This window comes from Macaca fascicularis, chromosome 13 (assembly GCF_037993035.2).
Source record: "Macaca fascicularis isolate 582-1 chromosome 13, T2T-MFA8v1.1".
NCBI lineage: Eukaryota > Metazoa > Chordata > Mammalia > Primates > Cercopithecidae > Macaca > Macaca fascicularis.
Genome location: NC_088387.1, coordinates 13,445,030 through 13,456,411, shown reverse-complemented (window position 1 = coordinate 13,456,411; position 11,382 = coordinate 13,445,030). Strand labels below are relative to the sequence as shown.

Here is an 11,382-nt window from a genome sequence, read left to right as displayed (position 1 = left end):
TTGCAACAAAGTTTATCAGAAATATTAAGCTAAAGTGTAGTAAATACATTGAAAATAATAACAGACTGATTAAAAGACTAAATAATATGAATCCTAAGTGTTTTCACAACTGATTTATAGAGTAAAAGCATTGCCAAACTAAATGAGCTTGGCCAAAGACTGTACAGGGTCTGAGATGTTGTCTCAACTTCCATTACTCATTGTGAGGTGGACCTACAGTAACTATATTTGATGCAAAATTTCATGTTGATGGAAGCTGAGATGTCCTGCAGTCTCAGAGGGACAGTATTCTGGTGTGTCTCCCTTTGCCCTGTCAGGAATAAAGATCTAGACTCTACAGGTTTTGTCAAAATATACAATATGTAGGAAATGGGGCAGGGTTTAGGTTGTGAGGCAAAGCCTAGAGATATAAAGAAACAGCTTCTGACCCAGGGCTCATGAAGTCAGGTTAGTTTCAGAGATGATGGTGGAGTGAGCATAGTACAGTCTTTGGAACCATTCCTTCCCCTTATTTGTTCATAGGCCAGATGTGCTCAACTAGGGGGCATCTCAGGTCTGATGAACAGAGTCCTGGAGAGACAAAGGGGCAATCCTGAGGAAGAGGCTCAACAGGGAGGAAGGAGCCACCATTTTCTCTCCTGAGAAAAATCCTTCTCCCTAGGAAACCATAGGATTTTCTTTGGTCCCAGTGAGACTTTTTCTGAGTGAAGAGAGCAGAGAGAGCAAGGGACTGATGTGTTATCTGTTTCCACCTCCTGCAGTGATTCTGAAACCATGGGGGACAGAATTATCTTCAGAATCATGAGCAATCCAGATGCCATGGTTTCACACAAGACACTGGAAGTTCTTATCTCTGGGGGGTAGGCACTGGTCACTGATACTCTTTAAAGCTCATTCACTGATTACAAAGTGAGCCAAATTAATAATCTACTGCAAGTTTTACTAAACTCACTTTACTCGACACACAATTCACACACATTGTTAATATACACATTTTGATGCTTGGACAGGGTTGGACCCAAGATTCTGTACTTCTATGGAGCCCTGTGTTCTGCCCAGGTGTAATTTACTCTCAGGTAAGTAAACTGATCACATAACTAACAAGAGATTGATCTGTGATGATTAGAAATGAGAAGATCTGTTGGTTATGTTTTATTGGGATGGATTCTATTAACATTTAAATACAGTTTAAAAACACAGCTTTACAATGAAAAGTAAGAAGCAAATATAAAAAGTGAAGGGGCTATTCCCCAAAGTAGTTTCCACTGAAATACCACCAGAGAAAAACAACTCTCAGGACAGGGATACTGCTTCAAAGACACAGATTTCACAGCTGGATGGTTGATCTAGAATTTCCGAAAATTCCATCCTTTACTCATGAAATGCAGATTATTTAAGAACTTTCTAATTTGACTGTAGTTTCATACTCACACACTTCAGTGTGTTGTGTATTATTCCATTGATGATAAGAATAACTTATTTGGAAATGAATTACATACTGGTGAGGAAATTTTCCCTTTAAATTAAACTTAAACTCACACCATAAAATTAGCAGCATCTGTTTGTCTGTTCCAAGAATTAAATAGGTTCTACCCAGGGCACCTGAGGTCAGTTGAAAACAAAAGCAAAAAAAGTTGGAATAAAAAGTAAGAACACCCTTCCAATGTTACAAATGCATCCCAGTCTCAATTATTCACATTCACGAGAATGATTCACCTATATCCCACTTTAGCAAAATTTCACCTACTCTCGACTACCAATTGACTAATCAAAACAAACCAAGACAGAATAATAAATTCAAATTCATCCAGTACACTGAGGGGAAAACCTACACCTCAAAATGTAGTATACAGATATTCACACAGGATGTCATCTACTGTGAAAACACGTGCACAGAGACAGTCCCTTCACATGATCAGAATACTCACAACTCCACAAGAATATATTAGATATAGGATCATCTTGAAATGCGGCCATCACTAACCAGTTGTCCCTTTTACATAGACAAAAACCTGAGAACCACATTATGTTATGTAGGAATGACTGTACACTTGTGTGCGTGTGTGTGTGTGTAGGGATCCGGGGAATCCAATAGACATTCCAGTGATAACCTTTTCATGTTCAGCCTCTTGATTCTATATCCGAGTGAAATGACTTGCCAGTGGGGAACAAGATAAGTCTTTGCAGGAAGTGCTCTGGTGGGAGCTAGATACCCAAATCATAAAGCATCGAGTGTTGGAAACATGCACTGAAGTTAGACGAAATACTCCACGCACAATTTAGACGGTGAAAGACTTTCGGGTAATCATGCAGTCACCGAGAGGCTGATTGATGACATTCCCCGAATTTATGATTGCAAGAAGAGACAAATACTCATGACATTCTATTTCCGGTAGTTGGGGACATACGATGGCAATTTAAGAAATCATGAAATCAAGAAACTTGAGTAATCGGAAGGTATGCCAAATAAAACCTTCGATTCCTTTAACAAAGGATGAAAACAAAAACCACATATCACACAGCATGGGAGATGACATTTTCATATGTATGTGATAATGGATCAACATTTGAGAGAGATGCAATAAAAAGTTGTAAATTTGACAAAAGCAAACAACCAGAATTAAACACTGGAAAAGCCTGGGTGACGGAAGTGGAGCGCCCTGTCTCAAGAAGAAAGAAACAGAGAGATTTAAAAGCAGGGAGTGAAACAGAGGTTTGTACACCATTGTTACTACTGGCCCGTGTTTCAGTAGGAAAAGGCGAAAAGAAGGCATTTATCTCATGGATTCTTGCATGGATTGCTCAGGATCTGGGATGTTGCCTCCGTTTCCAGTTAGGCATTGTGTGGTGGACTGGCAGTTCCCACATTTGGTGCAAAATTTAAAGCTGATGAACGTAGACATGCTCCCCAAACTAGGAGGGGCAGAATTTGGGTGTGTCTTCAGGTCCTTTAGCTTACCAGGAATGAAGATCCTGGCTCCAGGGATTTTGTCAAAATGTCTTAGAGAGTGAGAAACGGGGCAGAATTTAGGCCCGGCGCCAAGGCCTCGAGGTGTAAAGAAACATGCTGGCCTCAGGGCCCATGAAATCAGGATGATTTTAGAGAGGATGGTGGAATGAGAGGACTGTGACCTTTGGCCCCGTTTCTTTCCATTGTCTTTCATGGGGCAGGTGTGTTCAATCAGAAGGCTTCCTGTGCCCGATGAAAAGAGTCCTGGGGGAGGAAAGAAGCGCTGCTTAGAGAGTTGCTCCACAGGGAGAAAGGAGCCACCATTTTCAGGAGAATGATCCCCAGAAGCATGAGAAGTCCAGATGCCGTGGCTTCACACAAGACGCTGGAGGGTGTTACGTCTGAAGCCGGGACCTGGGCATCGGTGTTCTTTCATGCTCATAACTGATTTTCAGGTGAGCCCAATGGATCACCTGTCTGCCAGTCATGCTCATCACACTGTACTTTACACACACGTCACACAGAGACATTGTTAATACGCACATTTGTGTGCTTGAGCAGGGTTGCACCCAAGATTCTGTGGTTGTACGGAGCCCTGAGTTATGCCCTGGACATCTTTACTCTCGGGTTGGTCAACTTGGATCACTGTACCGAACGAGAAATGGAGCCTGAAATCCAATCGGCGAATACACAAAAGGAAGGGGCCATTTCCCACAATCATTTCCACTGCAACACCACCTCGGATGAACAAGTCTCATTGCAGGTCAGTGGCTATGCTTCAGAGATGCACCTTTCGCAGCTGGACGATTGACCCGGAATCTCCCAAATGCCATTTTGATACACACCAAATGAGTTTTATTTCGGTGCTTACTGCTTTTATTTTAGTTGAATACACACACGCTCCTGTGTTTGATTTCCTTGATTATCAATACGATTTACTTCCAAATGACTCACATACCAGTGGGATGATTTTCTGCTTCAATTCATTGGAAATGGGCAGCATTCAATAGGCAAGTGTGTCTGTCTGTCTGTCTCCAGCATTCTGTGGGTTCCACCAAGGGCACAAGTGCTAGGGCGCCTGAGGTCCATTCAACAAGCAATGTAAAAACGGCAAGGCAGGTTCAAAAGAAGAACATCCTTCCTCTCGTCAAATGCGTCCCAGTTTCCACTACTCAAGGTAGCAAGAAGGATCCACAGAAGTCCCACGTTCGCAAAATTTCAACTTCTGGTGCTCACCAACAACTGACGAATGAAACACACCCCAAGAGAAAATAGTCAACCCCGTCCCCTGCAATAACCTCACGCGCAACCCTACACTGTAATATGTCCTATTCAGAAATTCACACTGAATGTCATCTACCATGAACACAAACACACAGACACTGCCTCCACAGGTTCAGAAGACTGACGACTGCAAAACTCGATGTTTCCCATGTCTGGGCTCATCCTGAAACGCAGCCATCACTATGCAGTTGTCCCACTTGTGTAGACAGAAACCTGGGCTCCTCATTACTTTATGTCGGATTGACTGTGTATGTGATGTGATGGTGTGTGTGTGTGCGCGCACGAATCCCCTCGTGGGTGTGTATGTGTGTACGTGTATGTGTGTGTGTGTCAGTGTGTGTGCGCATGCACTCCTGCGTTTGGGTGGAGACTTTTCCTGAGATCACTGGCACACAAACAGAGCCCTCTTGCTGTGTTTGTTCCTCCCTTTGGATCTCCTGGTCCTCCCTTGCAGAGAAGTGAGTGTGTCAGTGTTCATGGACTCCTGAGGTGTCAGGTTCCTTGAAGAGAGGTTCAGCAGGGAGCTTTGCTGTTCAGGATGACAGTTGTTCATCCCACTCTTGTATTTTGATGGATGAATCACAAGCACGTTGGGAGGCAGGGTACATTCGACTTTTCTGACGTTGAAGTCAGGCTTGGTTTTGTTTTGGTCTTGGAGGAACTTCCAGTGGTCTAAGGTGCTTTCCTGAGTGGCTCTTTCCACCAAGTGCTCCTCCAAGTCAGGTACCTGGAGGCAGGGTTCTCTCTGGAGCTCTCCTTGCGTTGCTCGCCTGTCTTTGTGTTCAGCGCCAAGGGCTCCTGGTTCCCTGCCTATTGACACACTCTCACTGCATCTTTCCAGTTCACTCTTCTGGATGTAAAAGAGGACATAGGCCTGTTGACTCAGGACAGAAGCGATGCTACAGGCAGTGACCTCGGCGTCATCCATTTTATTCCACTGGCTTCCTGGAGCTTTGACATAAGAGAGGTGATGTCCGTTGTGACAACACCACCCAGCGTGGACCAGCACAGCATAGAGGACATAGACAAGAGGTCCTGTGTTCTGCTGAGACATGTATGGCTGCATGTCAAGGCACTCAGGGTATTGCACATTCTTGGCAAGTTTGTTGCCTGTGACATTGGAGAATCTCTTCAATAAAAGGATGAGGACCTTGGCAGAAGTGTGTAGAGTGAATGTCTTGGAGGCAGGCGCCTTCTGGAGACAAAGACCACAATGATAGGCATTCTCTCCATTGAGTTCTTCGGGCTTCACCACCTGTTCCAAAGCTTGCTTCACACCCTGAACTGCCTGGATATCCAGGGCGATGTCCAGGTAAGGGTCAAAGGTGTCCGAAACGCCCTGGCAGTGGAGACACTTGATTTGAGATCTCCAGCAGCCTCCAAATATCTGGTGGATGAGGGTGGTGTCCTCAGAGTCATGATCTACTTGCTTGTGCCCGGGAAGACATGCCTTTTTCATGGCATCCACAATGAACATCAGAAATTCATGGGCATCTTCCTGCTTGCCTCGATGGAAGCCAGTAGCCAATGCCTGTGAGGGCTGGATGATGTGGCCAGGACAGTGGAGGGTCCGTGTGATGTGAGTTTCCATCGTACACAGCATGCAGCACTTGTGACGATGACAAAGTTGAGAGTGCTCCCGGGACAGCATGTAGTTGGCAAGGGGTGGTGTGTATGTCAGGCACTGCAGGGAAGCATTCACGTAGCAAGTATTTCCCATATTCTGGAGCCCAGCCCCCACCGCAACAGGTCTCCTGCTACTGAGAGGAAGCTTCTTTCCGGGGGCAGGCTGTCTTGCCACAGGAGCCAAACCATCACAGAGGTTGACATGGGTCTCAGATGACAGTGGTGACTTCTCAGGTAGAGAAGTCCGCTGGATTTCAGCAAAAGCTGCATCTGGCCGAGAAGATGTGAGTTTTGAAAAGTGATTGAACTGCCACTCACCTCCCAAGTGGAGTGAATCGGTATCCATGTCGCCAGGAGCAAGGATCACAAGCTTTTTCTGCTGGGACCGCACGTTGCAGAAAGACGCTATCTCTTCCGAAAGAGTCTTCAAATGACGCGCCATTTGACTGCATCAGCCCCTATATAACTAACCCCCGCCTACCGCGAACACCCCACCCACCCATCAGGTACGCGGTCCACCAATCCAATATCAGCACTCAGTTAAAGAATGAGTCATAGGGTGTGTCCCCTTTTATTCCCCAGGGAGTTCACTTAAAACTCCTGGGGAATCCGTTAGTTTACTTAAAACAGTGCTAGGGAATAATTCTGTCCTCACGAAACAATGTGTGTGTTTGTGTGTATGTGTTTGCTTGCGTGAGCTTGTGGGCGTGCGGAATTATGTCCATGTGAGTGTTTCTTTGTGTTTGTTTATATGTCTGGGTGTGTGTGTGTTTAAGCTGCAATGTGCTTCTAACTATGTGCTTTTGGCCGATACGATCATCCTTTCAGGCATTGAAGGACAGGAAGTCAGACCTGTACTTTCTGACTTGAGAATCATCAATGAAGTACAATTAATAACACAGTGTATTTGTTTCCTTAATATCAAAGAAGAGATCTGTGCAGTCTAATAAGTATTCTAGCGATAACCTTTCCATGTTCAGCCTATTGATTCTGTGTTCGAGTGAAATGACTTACCAGTGGGAACCAAGATATGTCTTTGCAGGAAATGTTCTTGTGGAAGCTATATACCCAAATCATAAAGCATCAAGTGTTGGAAACATGCACTGAACTTAGACGAAATACTCAGTGCCCAAATTAGACTGTGAAAGACTTTCAGGAAATCATGCAATCACCGACATACCAATTGATGACATTCCCTGTATTTATGATTGCAAGGAAAGAGGAATACTCGTGACATTCTATTTCCAGTGATTGAGGTCATATGACCACAATTTAAGAAATCATGAAATCAGAAAACTTAACTAATCACAATCTAATCCAACTAAAACCTTTGGTTCATTTAAGAAAGGATGAATATAAAAATAACATATCACGCAGCATGGGAGATAATATTTTAATACGTATGTGATAATGGATCAACATTTGAGAGAGACGAAATAAATAGTTGTAAATTTGAGAATAGCATATAACCAGAATTAAACACTGTAAATGCCTGGGTGATGGGAGTGAGTCCCTGTCTCAGGAAGAAATATAGAGATTTAAAAGCAGGGCGTCTAAAAGAGATTTGCATACCATTGTTAATACTGGCAGTTGTTTTAGTAAGAAAGGGAAAAATAAACCATTTGTCTTAGGGATTCTTGCATGTATTTTTCATCGTCTGAGATGTTGCTTCCAATTCCAGTTAAGCATTGTGTGGTGGACTTGCAGTTACCATATTTGGTGGAAAATGTCATGCTGATGAAGGTAGACTTGTTTCCCAAACTAAGAGGGACAGAATTTGGGTGTTTCTTTGGGACTTTTGGCTTACTAGGAATAAAGATCCTGGCTCTAGGGATTTTCTTAAAATTTTTCAGATAATGAGAAAGAGAATAGAATTTAGGCCAGGCGCCAAGGCCTCGAGGTGTACAGAAGCATCCCTGGTCTCAGGGCCCATGACATCAGGATGATTTTAGGGAGGATGGTGGAATGAGGAGAGTGTGACCTTTGGCCTCCTTTCTTTCCCTTTTCTTTTCATGGGTCAGGTGTGCTCTATCAGAAGGTTTCCCCTTTCTGTTGGACAGAGTCCTGGAAGAAGAAATGAGCGCTGCTGAGAAAGATGCTCCACAAGGAGGAAGGAGTCACTATTTTCAGGAGCATGATCCCCAGAAGCATGAGAAATCCAGATGCCGTGGCTTTACACAGAATGCTGGAGTTTCTTTCCTCTGGATCCGGGAACTTGGCCTCGGTGTTCTGTAATGCCCATAGCTGATTTTGAGGTGAGTCCACTTGATAACCTGTCTGCGTGTCATGCTCATTACACCGCAATTCACACACACGTCACACCGAAACACTCTGAATGAGCATATTTATGTGCTTGAACAGTGTTGCGCCCAAGATTCTGTGATTCTACAGAGTCCTGAGTTCTGTCCTGGACATCTCTACTCTTGGGTAGGTCAACTTTGATCACTATACCTAATTATAAATGTACCATTAAATCTAATCAGCAAATACACTAAAGGAAGGGGCCATTCTCCACAATTGTTTCACTCTGGTTGATCAACTTTAATAACTGTACCTAAGAAGAAATGGATCTGTGATGATTCCACATCAAAGAACCTGTTGATTTTTTGCCATTTGAATGAATTGTGTTAACATTTAAATAGAGTTTAAAACCCCAGATTTCCCATGAAATCTAATCAGCCATGAAATCTAATCAGCAGATACACAAAAGGAAGGGGCCATTCCCCAAAATCGTTTCCACTGAAACACCACCACCAATAAACAAGTCTCATTGCAGGAAAGGGATCCTGCTTCCAAGATCCAGTTTGCACAGTTGGACGATTGACCCAGAATCTCCCCTAATGCCATTTTTTTACACCCCAAGTGAGATTTATTTCTGGGTTTTTAAATTTTATTTCAGCTGAATACACACACTCCTGTGTTTCAATTTCTTTCAAACACCTTTTAATAATGAAGTACCTTGCTGCTTCACCCCTTATATAACTAATGCCCACCCACCGGTTCCACTACATTTACCCATCAATTACCCAATTTACCAATGAAATGTCAGCAGTCAATTAAGTTTTGTGTCTTAGGTTGTATCCTTTTGCATTCCTCAGGGAATTTAATGGACACAGCTTAAATTGTGATTATAGAACAGCTGAATCAGATTTACTAATCAGTGTTATGGGCAAATATGATAGGAGTGGAACTGGGTTAAGACAGCGGCTACACATTTGCCTTACTTCATGTAAAACAATGCCAGTTAACAATTGTGTACATATTAAACAGTTTGTGTCTGTGTGTGTATTTGTATCTTTGTGTCTGGATGTGAGTGTGTGTGTGTGTTGAGAAGTACTTCCAAGCGTGTGCATCTGGGAGATAAGATCATTCTTTCCGTGATAGAACAACAAGAAGTTGGGACTACACTTTCTGATTTGAGAATGTGCAGTGATGTTATGTAATTAACACAGCATATTCTGTCTTAATTAAAATGGAGAGATGAATGGAGTCAAATTGACATTCCAGAGATAACCTTCCCATTTTTGACCGATTGATTCTATATCATGTTGCAATGATCTGGCTGTGGGGACAAGACAAGTCTTTGCATGAAATGGTCTTGTGGAAGCAATATATGCAAATAATAAAACATCAAAAGGGACTATGCCTTCAATTTGTAGAAATATTCACTTAAGTTTGATGAAATTCTCAATGCCCAAAATAGACTGCAGAACACTTTCAAGAAAACATGCTATAACCCAGAGATTAATTGATGACATCCACCGAAGTTATGAGTGCAAGAAAAGAGAAATATTCATGGAATTTTATATCCAAGGGTTTCTTGTATATGACAGCATATTTTGAAAAGTCAAAATCAGGAAAACTTGACAAACAGGAAGATATCTAAGCTAAAACCTTTTGTTCATTAAAGGAGCGATGAGAGGCAGTTCCAAGATGGCCGAATAGGAACCGATCCAGCCTCCAGCTCCCAGCGTGAGCAACACAGGAGACAGGTGATTTCTGCATTTCCAACTGAGGTACCGGGTTCATCTCACTGGGGCTTGTTGGACAGTGTGGGCAGGACAGTGAATGCAGCACACAGAGCAACAACCGAAGCAGGGCGAGCCATCACCCCACCCAGGAAGTGCAAGGGGGAAGGGAATTCTCTTTCCTAGCCAAGGGAAACCGTGATACATAGCACCTGGAAAATTGGGTTACTCTCACCCTAACACTGTCCTTTATCAAGGGTCTCAGCTAACGTCACACTAGGAGATTATATCCCACATCTGGCTTGGAGATTCCCACACCCACAGAGCCTCCCTCATTGCTAGCACAGTAGTCCAAGATCTAACTGCAAGGAGGCTGCAAGGCTGGGGGAGGGGTGCTCGCCATTGCTGAGGCTTGAGTAGGTAAACAAAGTGGTGGGGAAGCTCGAACTGGGTGGAGCCCACCACAGCTCAAAGAGGCCTGCCTGCCTCTGTAGACTCCACCTCTGGGGAGAGGGCATAGCCAAACAAAAGGCAGCAGAAACCTCTGCAGATTTAAATGTCCCTGTCTGACAGCTTTGAAGAGAGTAGTGGTTCTCCCAGCATGGAGTTTGAGATCTGAGAACAGACAGACTGCCTGCTCAAGTGGGTCCCTGACCCTGGAGTAGCCTAACTGGGAGACACCCCCACTAGGGTCAGATTGACACCTCACACCTCACACAACCGGGTACCCATCTGAGACGAAGCTTCCAGAGGATTAATCAGGCAGAAACATTTGCTGTTCAGCAATATTCACTCTTCTGCAGCCTCCGCTGCTGCCACCCAGGCAAACAGGGTCTGAAGTGGACCTTGAGCAAACTCCAACAGACCTGCAGTTGAGGGTCATGACTATTAGAAAGAAAGCTAACAAACACACAGAAAGGACATCCACACCAAAACCCCATCTGTACATCAACATCATCAAAGACCAAAGGTAGATAAAACCACAAAGATGGGGAAAAAGAAGTGCAGAAAAACTGAAAATTCTAAAAATCTGAGCACCACTCCCCCTCCAAAGGAATGCAGCTCCTCTCCAGCAATGGAACAAAGCTGAACAGACAATGACTTTGACGAGTTGAGAGAAGAAGGCTTCAGACGATCAAACTTCTCCGAGCTAAAGGAGGAAGTTCGAACCCATAGCAAAGAAGCTAAAAACCTTGAAAAAAGATTTCCTGAATGGCTAACTAGAATAACCAATGTAAAGAAGTCCTTAAATGACCTGAGAGAGCTGAAAACCATGACATGCGAACTACATGACAAATGTGCAAGCTTCAGTAACCGACTCGGTCAACTGGAAGAAAGGGCGTCAGTGATTGAAGACCAAATGAATAAAATGAAGTGAGAAGAGAAGTTTAGAGAAAAAAGAGTAAAAAGAAATGAACAAAGCCTCCAAGAAATATGGGAATATGGGAAAAGGCAAAATCTACGTCTGATTTGTGAACCTGAAAGTGAGGGGGAGAATGGAACCAAGTTGGAAAACATTCTGCAGGATATCATCCAGGAGAACTCTCCCAATCT

The 11,382-nt window shown here is 43.6% G+C and overlaps 1 long non-coding RNA gene across 2 annotated transcripts in view; it reads left to right on the top strand.

The window, feature by feature from the left end:
- The first annotated feature begins 1,008 nt into the window (after positions 1 to 1,008).
- LOC135966940 (uncharacterized) overlaps positions 1,009 to 11,382 on the top strand; it is a 43,000-nt gene continuing 32,626 nt past the window's right edge. Inside the window, exons 1-3 of one of the 2 annotated variants that reach the window (XR_012421738.1) lie at positions 1,009 to 1,076; positions 7,882 to 8,115; positions 9,771 to 9,852. This is a non-coding gene — a long non-coding RNA (uncharacterized lncRNA). Of the gene's footprint in view, positions 1,077 to 7,881; positions 8,116 to 9,770; positions 11,190 to 11,382 lie in introns of those variants that run through there. The other variant, XR_010580655.2, reaches the window with a different exon arrangement.